The 13671-nt window shown below is 59.6% G+C and overlaps 1 protein-coding gene and 1 long non-coding RNA gene across 7 annotated transcripts in view; one reads left to right on the forward strand and one right to left on the reverse strand.

Moving 5' to 3' along the window:
* The window catches only part of CHFR (checkpoint with forkhead and ring finger domains), a 31776-nt gene extending 21654 nt beyond the window's left edge, over positions 1-10122 (reverse strand). For 2 of the 3 annotated variants that reach the window (XM_075568604.1, XM_075568600.1), the window contains exon 1: positions 9982-10122. The gene's annotated coding sequence lies outside the window, so the exon portion shown is untranslated. Of the gene's footprint in view, positions 1-9965 lie in introns of all 3 variants that reach the window. The other variant, XM_075568603.1, reaches the window with a different exon arrangement.
* Positions 10123-10687: 565 nt separating this feature from the next.
* The window catches only part of LOC142464928 (uncharacterized), a 66323-nt gene continuing 63339 nt past the window's right edge, over positions 10688-13671 (forward strand). For 3 of the 4 annotated variants that reach the window (XR_012787756.1, XR_012787754.1, XR_012787757.1), the window contains exon 1: positions 10746-10773. This is a non-coding gene — a long non-coding RNA (uncharacterized LOC142464928). Of the gene's footprint in view, positions 10774-13671 lie in introns of all 4 variants that reach the window. The other variant, XR_012787755.1, reaches the window with a different exon arrangement.

Consider the following 13671-nt stretch of genomic DNA (forward strand, 5'->3'; position numbering starts at 1 on the left):
TGCATGGTGAAGGAGGGGGAAGGGGCTGGGGACCAAGATTGTTGACATTTTCATTTCCTGTAATAAAGAAGGTTACAGGAATACAGTGGCCTGAAGCAGAATAAGGGATTGGGAATCGGTGGCAAACTACAAAAGGGGGTGGGGGCTGGCTTCTTAGATGGGTGGGGGCATCAGCGACACGGTCAAGAAATGGGGGGGCGTCAGCGACAGGACACATGGGGGGCGCGACAGAGACAGGACACAGAGATATGGGGAGACGGCGGGACACCGAGATATGGGGGGGCGGCGGGGCACCGAGATATGGGGGAGCGACGGGACACAGAGATATGGGGGGGGGGACACAGAGATATGGGGGGGACGGGACACAGAGATATGGGGGGACGGGACACAGAGATATGGGGGGACGGGACACAGAGATATGCGGGGACGGGACACAGAGATATGGGGGGGACGGGACACAGAGATATGGGGGGGACGGGACACAGAGATATGGGGGGGACGGGACACAGAGATATGGGGGGGACGGGACACAGAGATATGGGGGGGACGGGACACAGAGATATGGGGGGGACGGGACACAGAGATATGGGGGGGACGGGACACAGAGATATGGGGGGACGGGACACAGAGATATGGGGGGGACGGGACACAGAGATATGGGGGGGACGGGACACAGAGATATGGGGGGGACGGGACACAGAGATATGGGGGGGACGGGACACAGAGATATGGGGGGGACGGGACACAGAGATATGGGGAGGACGGGACACAGAGATATGGGGGGGACGGGACACAGAGATATGGGGGGACGGGACACAGAGATATGGGGGGACGGGACACAGAGATATGGGGGGACGGGACACAGAGATATGGGGGGACGGGACACAGAGATATGGGGGGGACGGGACACAGAGATATGGGGGGGACGGGACACAGAGATATGGGGGGGACGGGACACAGAGATATGGGGGGACGGGACACAGAGATATGGGGGGGAACGGACAGGACACAGATATGGGGGGACACAGAGATATGGGGGGACGGGACACAGAGATATGGGGGACGGACGGACAGGACACAGATATGGGGGAACGGATGGACAGATATGGGGGGGACAGACGGGCGGACAGGACACAGATATGGGGGGGAAAGATGGACAGAACACAGATATGGGGAGAACGGGATGGACAGGACACAGAGATATGGGGGGACGGATGGACAGAGATATGGGGGGGACAGACGGGACGGACAGGACACAGAGATATGGGGGGACGGGACGGACAGAGATATGGGGGGGACAGACGGGACGGACAGGACACAGAGATATGGGGGGGACAGACGGACAGGACACAGATATGGGGGGAACGGGATGGACAGGACACAGAGATATGGGGGGACGGATGGACAGAGATATGGGGGGGACAGACGGGACGGACAGGACACAGAGATATGGGGGGGACGGGACACAGAGATATGGGGGGACGGGACACAGAGATATGGGGGGACGGGACACAGAGATATGGGGGGGGAACGGACAGGACACAGATATGGGGACACACAGAGATATGGGGGGACGGGACACAGAGATATGGGGGACGGACGGACAGGACACAGATATGGGGGAACGGATGGACAGAGATATGGGGGGGACAGACGGGCGGACAGGACACAGAGATATGGGGGGGACAGACGGACAGGACACAGATATGGGGGGAACGGGATGGACAGGACACAGAGATATGGGGGGACGGATGGACAGAGATATGGGGGGACAGACGAGACGGACAGGACACAGAGATATGGGGGGACGGGACCGACACAGATATGGGGGGGGGACAGACAGGACACAGAGATATGGGGGGACAGATGGACAGAGATATGGGGGGACAGACGGGACGGACAGGACACAGAGATATGGGGGGGGGGGACCAGGACACAGAGATATGGGGGGGGGACCAGGACACAGAGATATGGGGGGGACCAGGACACAGAGATATGGGGGGGACCAGGACACAGAGATATGGGGGGGGACCAGGACACAGAGATATGGGGGGGACGGGACACAGAGAAATGGGGGGGACGGGACACAGAGATATGGGGGGGACGGGACACAGAGATATGGGGGGGGACACAGAGATATGGGGGGGACGGGAGACAGAGATATGGGGGGGACGGGAGACAGAGATATGGGAGGGACGGGACACAGAGATATGGGGGGATGGGACACAGAGATATGGGGGGGACGGGACACAGAGATATGGGGGGACGGGACACAGAGATATGGGGGGACGGGACACAGAAATGGGGGGGACGGGACACAGAAATGGGGGGGACGGGACACAGAAATGGGGGGGACGGGACACAGATATGGGGTGACGGGACACAGATATGGGGGGGACGGGACACAGATATGGGGGGGACAAGACACAGATATGGGGGGACGGGACACAGATATGGGGGGGACGGGACACAGATATGGGGGGGACGGGACACAGATATGGGGGGGACGTGACACAGATATGGGGGGGACGTGACACAGATATGGGGGGGACGGGACACAGAGATATGGGGGGAACGGACAGGACACAGATATGGGGGGACGGGATGGACAGGACACAGATATGGGGGGACGGATGGACAGAGATATGGGGGGGACAGACGGGACGGACAGGACACAGAGATATGGGGGGACGGGACGGACAGAGATATGGGGGGGACAGACGGGACGGACAGGACACAGATATGGGGGGACGGGACGGACACAGATATGGGGGGGGGGACGGACAGGACACAGATATGGGGGGACGGATGGACAGAGATATGGGGGGACAGACGGGACGGACAGGACACAGAGATATGGGGGGGACCAGGACACAGATATATGGGGGGGGGACCGGGACACAGAGATATGGGGGGGGGATCGGGACACAGAGATATGGGGGGGGACTGGGACACAGAGATATGGGGGGGACCGGACACAGAGATATGGGGGGGACGGGACACAGAGATATGGGGGGGACGGGACACAGAGATATGGGGGGGACGGGACACAGAGATATGGGGGGGACGGGACACAGAGATATGGGGGGGACGGGACACAGAGATATGGGGGGGACGGGACACAGAGATATGGGGGGGACGGGACAGAGATATGGGGGGGACGGGACACAGAGATATGGGGGGACGGGACACAGAGATATGGGGGGACGGGACACAGAGATATGGGGGGGATGGGACACAGATTTGGGGGCGGGACACAGATATGGGGGGCGGGACACAGATATGGGGGGACGGGACACAGATATGGGGGGGACGGGACACAGATATGGGGGGGACGGGACACAGAGATATGGGGGGGGAACGGACAGGACACAGAGATATGGGTGGGACGGATGGACAGAGATATGGGGGGACGGGATGGACAGGACACAGATATGGGGGGATGGATGGACAGGACACAGATATGGGGGGATGGATGGACAGAGATATGGGGGGGACAGACGGGACGGACAGGACACAGAGATATGGGGGGGGGACAGGACACAGATATGGTGGGGACGGGATGGACAGGACACAGAGATATGGGGGGGGACCAGGACACAGAGATATGGGGGGGGGGACCAGGACACAGAGATATGGGGGGGGGACAGGACACCGAGATATGGGGGGGGGACAAGACACCAAGATATGGGGGGGGGAAAGGACACAGATATGGGGGGGACGGGACACAGAGATATGGGGGGGATGGGACACAGAGATATGGGGGGGATGGGACACATATGGGGGGACGGGACACAGAGATATGGGGGGGACGGGACACAGATATGGGGGGACGGGACACAGATATGGGGGGACGGGACACAGATATGGGGGGGACGGGACACAGATATGGGGGGGACGGGACACAGATATGGGGGGGACGGGACACAGAGATATGGGGGGGAACGGGACACAGAGATATGAGGGGGACGGGACACAGAGATATGGGGGGGACGGGACACAGAGATATGGGGGGGAACGGGACACAGAGATATGAGGGGGGGGAATGGACAGGACACAGAGATATGGAGGGGACAGACGGGCGGACAGGACACAGAGATATGGGGGGGACGGGATGGACAGGACAGAGATATGGGGGGACGGATGGACAGAGATATGGGCGGGACAGACGGGACGGACAGGACACAGAGATATGGGGGGGACCAGGACACCGAGATATGGGGGGGGGGGGACGGCAGGACACTGAGATATGGGGGACGACGACAGGACACCGAGATATGGGGGGGGGGGACGGCAGGACACTGAGATATGGGGGACGACGACAGGACACCGAGATATGGGGGACGACGACAGGACACCGAGATATGGGGGACGACGACAGGACACCGAGATATGGGGGACGACGACAGGACACCGAGATATGGGGGGGGGGGACAGGAAACCGAGATATGGGGGACGACGACAGGACACCGAGATATGGGGACGACACGACAGGACACCGAGATATGGGGGACGACGACAGGAAACCGAGATATGGGGGACGACGACAGGACACCGAGATATGGGGGGGGACGACAGGAAACCGAGATATGGGGGACGACGACAGGACACCGAGATATGGGGACGACACGACAGGACACCGAGATATGGGGGACGACGACAGGACATCGAGATATGGGGGACGACGACAGGAAACCGAGATATGGGGACGACACGACAGGACACAGAGATATGGGGACGACAGGACACAGAGATATGGGGACGACAGGACACAAGAGATATGGGGGGGGACAGGGCACAGAGATATGGGGGGGGACAGGGCACAGAGATATGGGGGGGACAGGGCACAGAGATATGGGGGGGACAGGACACAGAGATATGGGGGGACAGGGCACAGAGATATGGGGGGGACAGGGCACAGAGATATGGGGGGGACAGGGCACAGAGATATGGGGGGACAGGGCACAGAGATATGGGGGGACAGGGCACAGAGATATGGGGGGGAAAGGGCACAGAGATATGGGGGGGAAAGGGCAATGAGATATGGGGGGGAAAGGGCACAGAGATATGGGGGGGAAAGGGCAGAGATATGGGGGGACAGGACACAGAGATATGGGGGGGACAGGACACAGAGATATGGGGGTGACAGGACACAGAGATATGGGGGGGACAGGACACAGAGATATGGGGGACAGGACACAGAGATATGGGGGGGACAGGACACAGAGATATGGGGGGGACAGGACACAGAGATATGGGGGGACAGGACACAGAGATATGGGGGGGACAGAACACAGAGATATGGGGGAGACAGGACACAGAGATATGGGGGACACAGAGATATGGGGGGGACAGGACACAGAGATATGGGGGGGGACAGGACACAGAGATATGGGGGGACAGGACACAGAAATATGGGGGGGACAGGACACAGAGATATGGGGGGGACAGGACACAGAGATATGGGGGGACAGGACACAGAGATATGGGGGGGACGGGACACAGAGATATGGGGGGGACGGGACACAGAGATATGGGGGGGACGGGACACAGAGATATGGGGGGGACGGGACACAGAGATATGGGGACGGGACACAGAGATATGGGGGGACGGGACACAGAGATATGGGGGGGACGGGACACAGAGATATGGGGGGGACGGGACACAGAGATATGGGGGGGACGGGACACAGAGATATGGGGGGGACGGGACACAGAGATATGGGGGGACGGGACACAGAGATATGGGGGGGGACACAGAGATATGGGGAGGACGGGACACAGAGATATGGGGGGGACGGGACACAGAGATATGGGGGGACGGGACACAGAGATATGGGGGGACGGGACACAGAGATATGGGGGGGACGGGACACAGAGATATGGGGGGACGGGACACAGAGATATGGGGGGGAACGGACAGGACACAGATATGGGGGGACACAGAGATATGGGGGGACGGGACACAGAGATATGGGGGACGGACGGACAGGACACAGATATGGGGGAACGGATGGACAGATATGGGGGGGACAGACGGGCGGACAGGACACAGATATGGGGGGGAAAGATGGACAGAACACAGATATGGGGGGAACGGGATGGACAGGACACAGAGATATGGGGGGACGGGACGGACAGAGATATGGGGGGGACAGACGGGACGGACAGGACACAGAGATATGGGGGGGACAGACGGACTGGACACAGATATGGGGGGAACGGGATGGACAGGACACAGATATGGGGGGACGGATGGACAGAGATATGGGGGGGACAGACGGGACGGACAGGACACAGAGATATGGGGGGGGGGGGGACACAGAGATATGGGGGGACGGGACACAGAGATATGGGGGGGAACGGACAGGACACAGATATGGGGACACACAGAGATATGGGGGACGGACGGACAGAGATATGGGGGGGACAGACGGACAGGACACAGATATGGGGGGAACGGGATGGACAGGACACAGAGATATGGGGGGACGGATGGACAGAGATATGGGGGGGACAGACGAGACGGACAGGACACAGAGATATGGGGGGACGGGACCGACACAGATATGGGGGGGGGGACAGACAGGACACAGAGATATGGGGGGACAGATGGACAGAGATATGGGGGGACAGACGGGACGGACAGGACACAGAGATATGGGGGGGGACCAGGACACAGAGATATGGGGGGGGGGGACCAGGACACAGAGATATGGGGGGGACCAGGACACAGATATGGGGGGGGGGGACACAAATATGGGGGGGACGGGACACAGAGATATGGGGGGGGGGAACGGACAGGACACAGAGATATGGGTGGGACGGATGGACAGAGATATGGGGGGACGGGATGGACAGGACACAGATATGGGGGGATGGATGGACAGGACACAGATATGGGGGGATGGATGGACAGAGATATGGGGGGGACAGACGGGACGGACAGGACACAGAGATATGGGGGGGGGACAGGACACAGATATGGTGGGGACGGGATGGACAGGACACAGAGATATGGGGGGGGACCAGGACACAGAGATATGGGGGGGGGACCAGGACACAGAGATATGGGGGGGGGACAGGACACCGAGATATGGGGGGGGGGACAAGACACCAAGATATGGGGGGGGGGGGAAAGGACACAGATATGGGGGGGACGGGACACAGAGATATGGGGGGATGGGACACAGAGATATGGGGGGGATGGGACACAGAGATATGGGGGGGATGGGACACATATGGGGGGGACGGGACACAGAGATATGGGGGGGACGGGACACAGAGATATGGGGGGGACGGGACACAGAGATATGGGGGGGACGGGACACAGATATGGGGGGGACGGGACACAGATATGGGGGGGACGGGACACAGAGATATGGGGGGGACGGGACACAGAGATATGGGGGGGAACGGGACACAGAGATATGGGGGGGAACGGGACACAGAGATATGGGGGGGAACGGGACACAGAGATATGGGGGGGAACGGGACACAGAGATATGGGGGGGAACGGGACACAGAGATATGAGGGGGGGGAATGGACAGGACACAGAGATATGGGGGGGACAGACGGGCGGACAGGACACAGAGATATGGGGGGGACGGGATGGACAGGACAGAGATATGGGGGGACGGATGGACAGAGATATGGGCGGGACAGACGGGACGGACAGGACACAGAGATATGGGGGGGGGACCAGGACACAGAGATATGGGGGGACCAGGACACAGAGATATGGAGGGGGGGACCAGGACACAGAGATATGGGGGGGACCAGGACACAGAGATATGGAGGGGGGGACCAGGACACAGAGATATGGAGGGGGGGACCAGGACACAGAGATATGGGGGGGGACCAGGACACAGAGATATGGGGGGGGGACCAGGACACAGAGATATGGGGGGGACCAGGACACAGAGATATGGAGGGGGGGACCAGGACACAGAGATATGGGGGGGACGGGACACAGAGATATGGGGGGGACGGGACACAGAGATATGGGGGGGACGGGACACAGAGATATGGGGGGACGGGAGACAGAGATATGGGGGGACGGGAGACAGAGATATGGGGGGGACGGGAGACAGAGATATGGGGGGGACGGGACACAGAGATATGGGGGGGACGGGACACAGAGATATGGGGGGACGGGACACAGAGATATGGGGGGGACGGGACACAGAGATATGGGGGGGACGGGACACAGAGATATGGGGGGGACGGGACACAGAGATATGGGGGGGACGGGACACAGAGATATGGGGGGGACGGGACACAGAGATATGGGGGGGACGGGACACAGAAATGGGGGGGACGGGACACAGAAATGGGGGGGACGGGACACAGATATGGGGGGACTGGACACAGATATGGGGGGGACGGGACACAGATATGGGGGGGACGGGACACAGATATGGGGGGGACGGGACACAGATATGGGGGGGATGGGACACAGATATGGGGGGGACGGGACACAGATATGGGGGGGACGGGACACAGATATGGGGGGGACGGGACACAGATATGGGGGGGACGGGACACAGATATGGGGGGGACGGGACACAGAGATATGGGGGGAACGGACAGGACACAGATATGGGGGGACGGGATGGACAGGACACAGATATGGGGGGACGGATGGACAGAGATATGGGGGGGACAGACGGGACGGACAGGACACAGAGATATGGGGGGACGGGACGGACAGAGATATGGGGGGGACAGACGGGACGGACAGGACACAGATATGGGGGGACGGGACGGACACAGATATGGGGGGGGCGGACAGGACACAGATATGGGGGGACGGATGGACAGAGATATGGGGGGACAGACGGGACGGACAGGACACAGAGATATGGGGGGGACCAGGACACAGATATATGGGGGGGGGGACCGGGACACAGATATATGGGGGGGGGGACCGGGACACAGAGATATGGGGGGGGGGATCGGGACACAGAGATATGGGGGGGGACTGGGACACCGAGATATGGGGGGGACCGGACACAGAGATATGGGGGGGACCGGACACAGAGATATGGGGGGGACCGGACACACAGAGATGGGGGGGGACACAGAGATATGGGGGGGGGACACAGAGATATGGGGGGGACGGGACACAGAGATATGGGGGGGACGGGACACAGAGATATGGGGGGGACGGGACACAGAGATATGGGGGGGACAGGACACAGAGATATGGGGGGGACAGGACACAGAGATATGGGGGGGAGAGGACACAGAGATATGGGGGGGACAGGACACAGAGATATGGGGGGACAGGACACAGTTATGGGGGGGACAGGACACTGAGATATGGGGGGACAGGACACAGAGATATGGGGGGGACAGGACACAGATATGGGGGGGACAGGACACAGATATGGGGGGGACAGGACACAGATATGGGGGGGACAGGACACAGATATGGGGGGGACAGGACACAGATATGGGGGGGACAGGACACAGATATGGGGGGGACAGGACACAGATATGGGGGGGACAGGACACAGATATGGGGGGGACAGGACACAGATATGGGGGGGACAGGACACAGATATGGGGGGGACAGGACACAGATATGGGGGGGACAGGACACAGATATGGGGGGGACAGGACACAGATATGGGGGGGACAGGACACAGATATGGGGGGGACAGGACACAGATATGGGGGGGACAGGACACAGATATGGGGGGGGACAGGACACAGATATGGGGGGGACAGGACACAGATATGGGGGGGACAGGACACAGATATGGGGGGGACAGGACACAGAGATGGGGAGCAGGGGGAGGAGAGGTGACGGTGAGTCCTGGGCCTGTCTCGGGATCCCCTGGATCTTAGGCCTGTGATCCCTCCCCGGAATCCCCAGTGCAGCGGGCCTCCTCCTCTCCCCCCCCCAGTCTTCCCCCCCCAGTCTTCCCCTTGGTGTCAGGGTTCCCGCAGACCCCACCGGGGGGTTAGGTTACCGGCTGCCCCCGCCTCCCGATCCCGCCGCTGCTCCTCCGCTTTCCTGTCAACACAGCCCAGCCAGCGTCAGCTGATCCAGGGGGCGGGGCCGGCACCGAACGTGGCGTCTCCTATGGCAACCCCCAACCCCCCACTACGTCACGGCGTAGGGCGGGCGGTGGGCAAGTGAAGGGAAGCCAGCGGCGGCCATATTGGAATTTGGTACTTCATGGGCTTCACTGCCCATAGATGGCGAACAGCGGCCCCTGGTGGCTGCTCTGTGGAACATGGCTCAATCCGCAGTGGTGGTTTGATGGTAATATAACCAAACGCATGCAGTGCTGGAGGGGAAATGAAATCCTGGTTAAAGATGGATAATCTATTGACTGTGAATAAGTCCAGAAATGCGCGACTTTGCCGCTCTGACGGGAGTCACAGAGAGTTAGTTTTGCTTTTAACTTGTTCACTGCCAGGGGCTACACGGAATGCCAAAACTCTCTGGGGATGCAGTGTAATGATTTAACCCTTTATACACAGGTCGGTGCGGTCAACCGGCGGTCAACAGGACCCAGCGGAGCAGCGCCTGACCGGGGGCCTCGTGCGCGCGGGGGGCAGGTTCGCGCGCGGGGGGGGGGCATGTTCTCGTGCGGGGGCCTCGTGCGCGCGGGGGGGGGCATGTTCTCGTGCGGGGGGCTCGTGCGCGCGGGGGGGGGGGGGCTCGTGTGCGCGGGGGCCTCGTGTGCGCGGGGGCAGGTTCTCGTGCAGGGGCCTCGTGCGCGCGGGGGCGGGGCCTCACCAGGATGTAGCCTGAGGTAAGACAATATGGCGGAGCGGCAGCAATTTGACGCTGCGGGGAGAATAGTGTGACACAAATGGGAGGGTGGAGGAGGAGAAAAGTAACAGATGGGAGCTGTGACTCTTGGGGGGCAGGGAGAATAGTGTGACACAAATGGGAGGGTGGAGGAGGAGAAAAGTAACAGATGGGAGCTGTGACTCTTGGGGGGCAGGGTGAAGATATCAACAATGCAGAGCTGGTTGGGGAAAGAAACAGACAATATGTTATTAATTAGAGCTAGGGTGACCAGATTTTGAAAATGAAAAACCGGGACACATTTTTTATATATATATATATATATATATATATATATATCAGTTTATTTATTGTAGTACACTTATACTTTACTACCATTAGAGAGAGAGTGTGTGTGTGTGTGTGTGTGTGTGCGCACACCTCAATAATCGAACAAAAAAAAACCCCAGATGTGAATGATTCTGAACCCATTAACCAGTGTCAGGATGCCCCCTCTTCACAATTTCTAAAAGCAGCAATCCCGCCTGGGATCTTACCTGATCCGCAGTCCCTCAAGGTACTATACTAGAGGGGAGATGTTCCTTACCTGTCTTCCGATGTCTCCCGCGTGAAATTTGAGTCAGATCTGGAAGAAAGCAGAGTAGGTTACTTCGGTGTAGGTATACGGCAGTTAAGATAAGACAGAGGGTGAGGGAGACAGGGAGGGAGACAGGGAGGGAGGGCGAAGGAGGGAGACAGGGATGGAGGGAGGGCGAGGGAGGGAGACAGGGATGGAGGGAGGGCGAGGGAGGGAGACAGGGATGGAGGGAGGGCGACGGAGGGAGGGAGACAGGAAGGGAGGGCGAGGGAGGGAGAAAGACAGGGACGGAGACAGGGAGGGAGGGAGGGAGGGAGGGCGAGGGAGGGAGACAGGGAGGGAGGGCGAGGGAGGGAGGGTGAGACAGGGAGGGTGAGAGGGTGAGACAGGGAGGGTGAGACAGGGAGGGAGGGTGAGACGGAGGGAGGGTGAGACGGAGGGAGAGAGGGTGAGACAGGGAGGGAGAGAGGGTGAGACAGGGAGGGAGGGAGGGTGAGACAGGGAGGGAGGGAGGGTGAGACAGGGAGGGGGAGGGAGGGAGGGTGAGACAGGGAGGGAGACGGTGGGAGACAGGGAGGGAGACGGTGGGAGACAGGGTGGGAGGGAAAGAGGGAGACAGGGTGGGAGGGAAGGAGGGAGACAGGGTGGGAGGGAAGGAGGGAGACAGGGTGGGAGGAAAGGAGGGAGACGGTGGGAGGGAAGGAGGGAGACAGGGTGGGAGGGAAGGAGGGAGACAGGGTGGGGGAGAGAGACACACACTGACACACACACTGATACACACACACACACACACACTGATGCACACACACCCCCACTGATACACACACACACTGATACTGATACACACACACACTGATACTAATACACACACACACACACTGATACTGATACACACACACACACACACACTGATACTGATACACACACACACACACACTGATACTGATACACACACACACACACACACACACACTGATACTGACACACACACCCCCACTGATACACACACCCCCACTGATACACACACACCCCCCCACTGATACACACACACCCCCCCACTGATACACACCCCCCCACACTGATACACCCCCCCACACTGATACACACACACCCCCACTGATACACACACACACACACCGATACACACACACCCCCCACTGATACACCCCCCCCCCCCACTGATACACACACACCCCCACTGATACACACACACCCCCACTGATACACACACACCCCCACTGATACACACACACACACCCCCACTGATACACACACAAACACCCACTGATACACACCCACCACTGATACACACACACACACACACAGATACACACACACCCACTGATACACACACACACACACTGATACACACACACACACACTGATACACACACACCCCCCCACTGATACACACACACACCCCACTGATACACACACACACACCTCCACTGATACACACACACACCCCCACTGATACACACACACCCCCACTGATACACACACACACACACACACACACTGATACACACACAAACACACACACCCCCACTGATACACACACACACACACACACACACTGATACACACACACACACTGATACACACACACACTGATACACACACATACACTGATACATACACACTGATACACACCCACTGATACACACACACTGATACACACACACACACACTGATACACACACACACTGATACACAAACACCCACTGATACACACACACCCACTGATACACACACACCCACTGATACACACACAACACACCCCCACTGATACACACACACACTGATACACACACTGATACACATACACACACCCACTGATACACAAACACCCACTGATACACACACACTGATACACACACACACTGATACACATACACATACACACTGATACACATACACATACACACACACACACACACACACACACTGATACACATACACACACACACACACACAGATACACCCCGCCAGCCCCTGCACCGCCCGCGACCGCGCAGCAACCACTGCCCGCCCCCGAGCCCATCTCCCACACCAAGGGGATGGGGGGAAGTGAGCGCCGGGGGGCAAAGCTGTGAGCGCCGGGGGGCAAAGCTGTGAGCGCCGGGTGGGCAAAGCTGGGAGCGCCGATGGGCAATGGTGGGCGCGCCGGGGGGGCAATGGTGGGAGCGCCGGGGGGGCAATGGTGGGAGCGCCGGGGGGGCAACGGTGGGAGCGCCGGGGGGCAACGGTGGGAGTGCCGGGGGGGCAATAGTGGGAGCGCCGGGGGGGCAATGGTGGGAGCGCCGGGGGGGGGCAATGCTG

This window comes from Ascaphus truei, chromosome 13 (genome assembly GCF_040206685.1).
Source record: "Ascaphus truei isolate aAscTru1 chromosome 13, aAscTru1.hap1, whole genome shotgun sequence".
NCBI classification, from domain to species: Eukaryota; Metazoa; Chordata; class Amphibia; order Anura; family Ascaphidae; genus Ascaphus; species Ascaphus truei.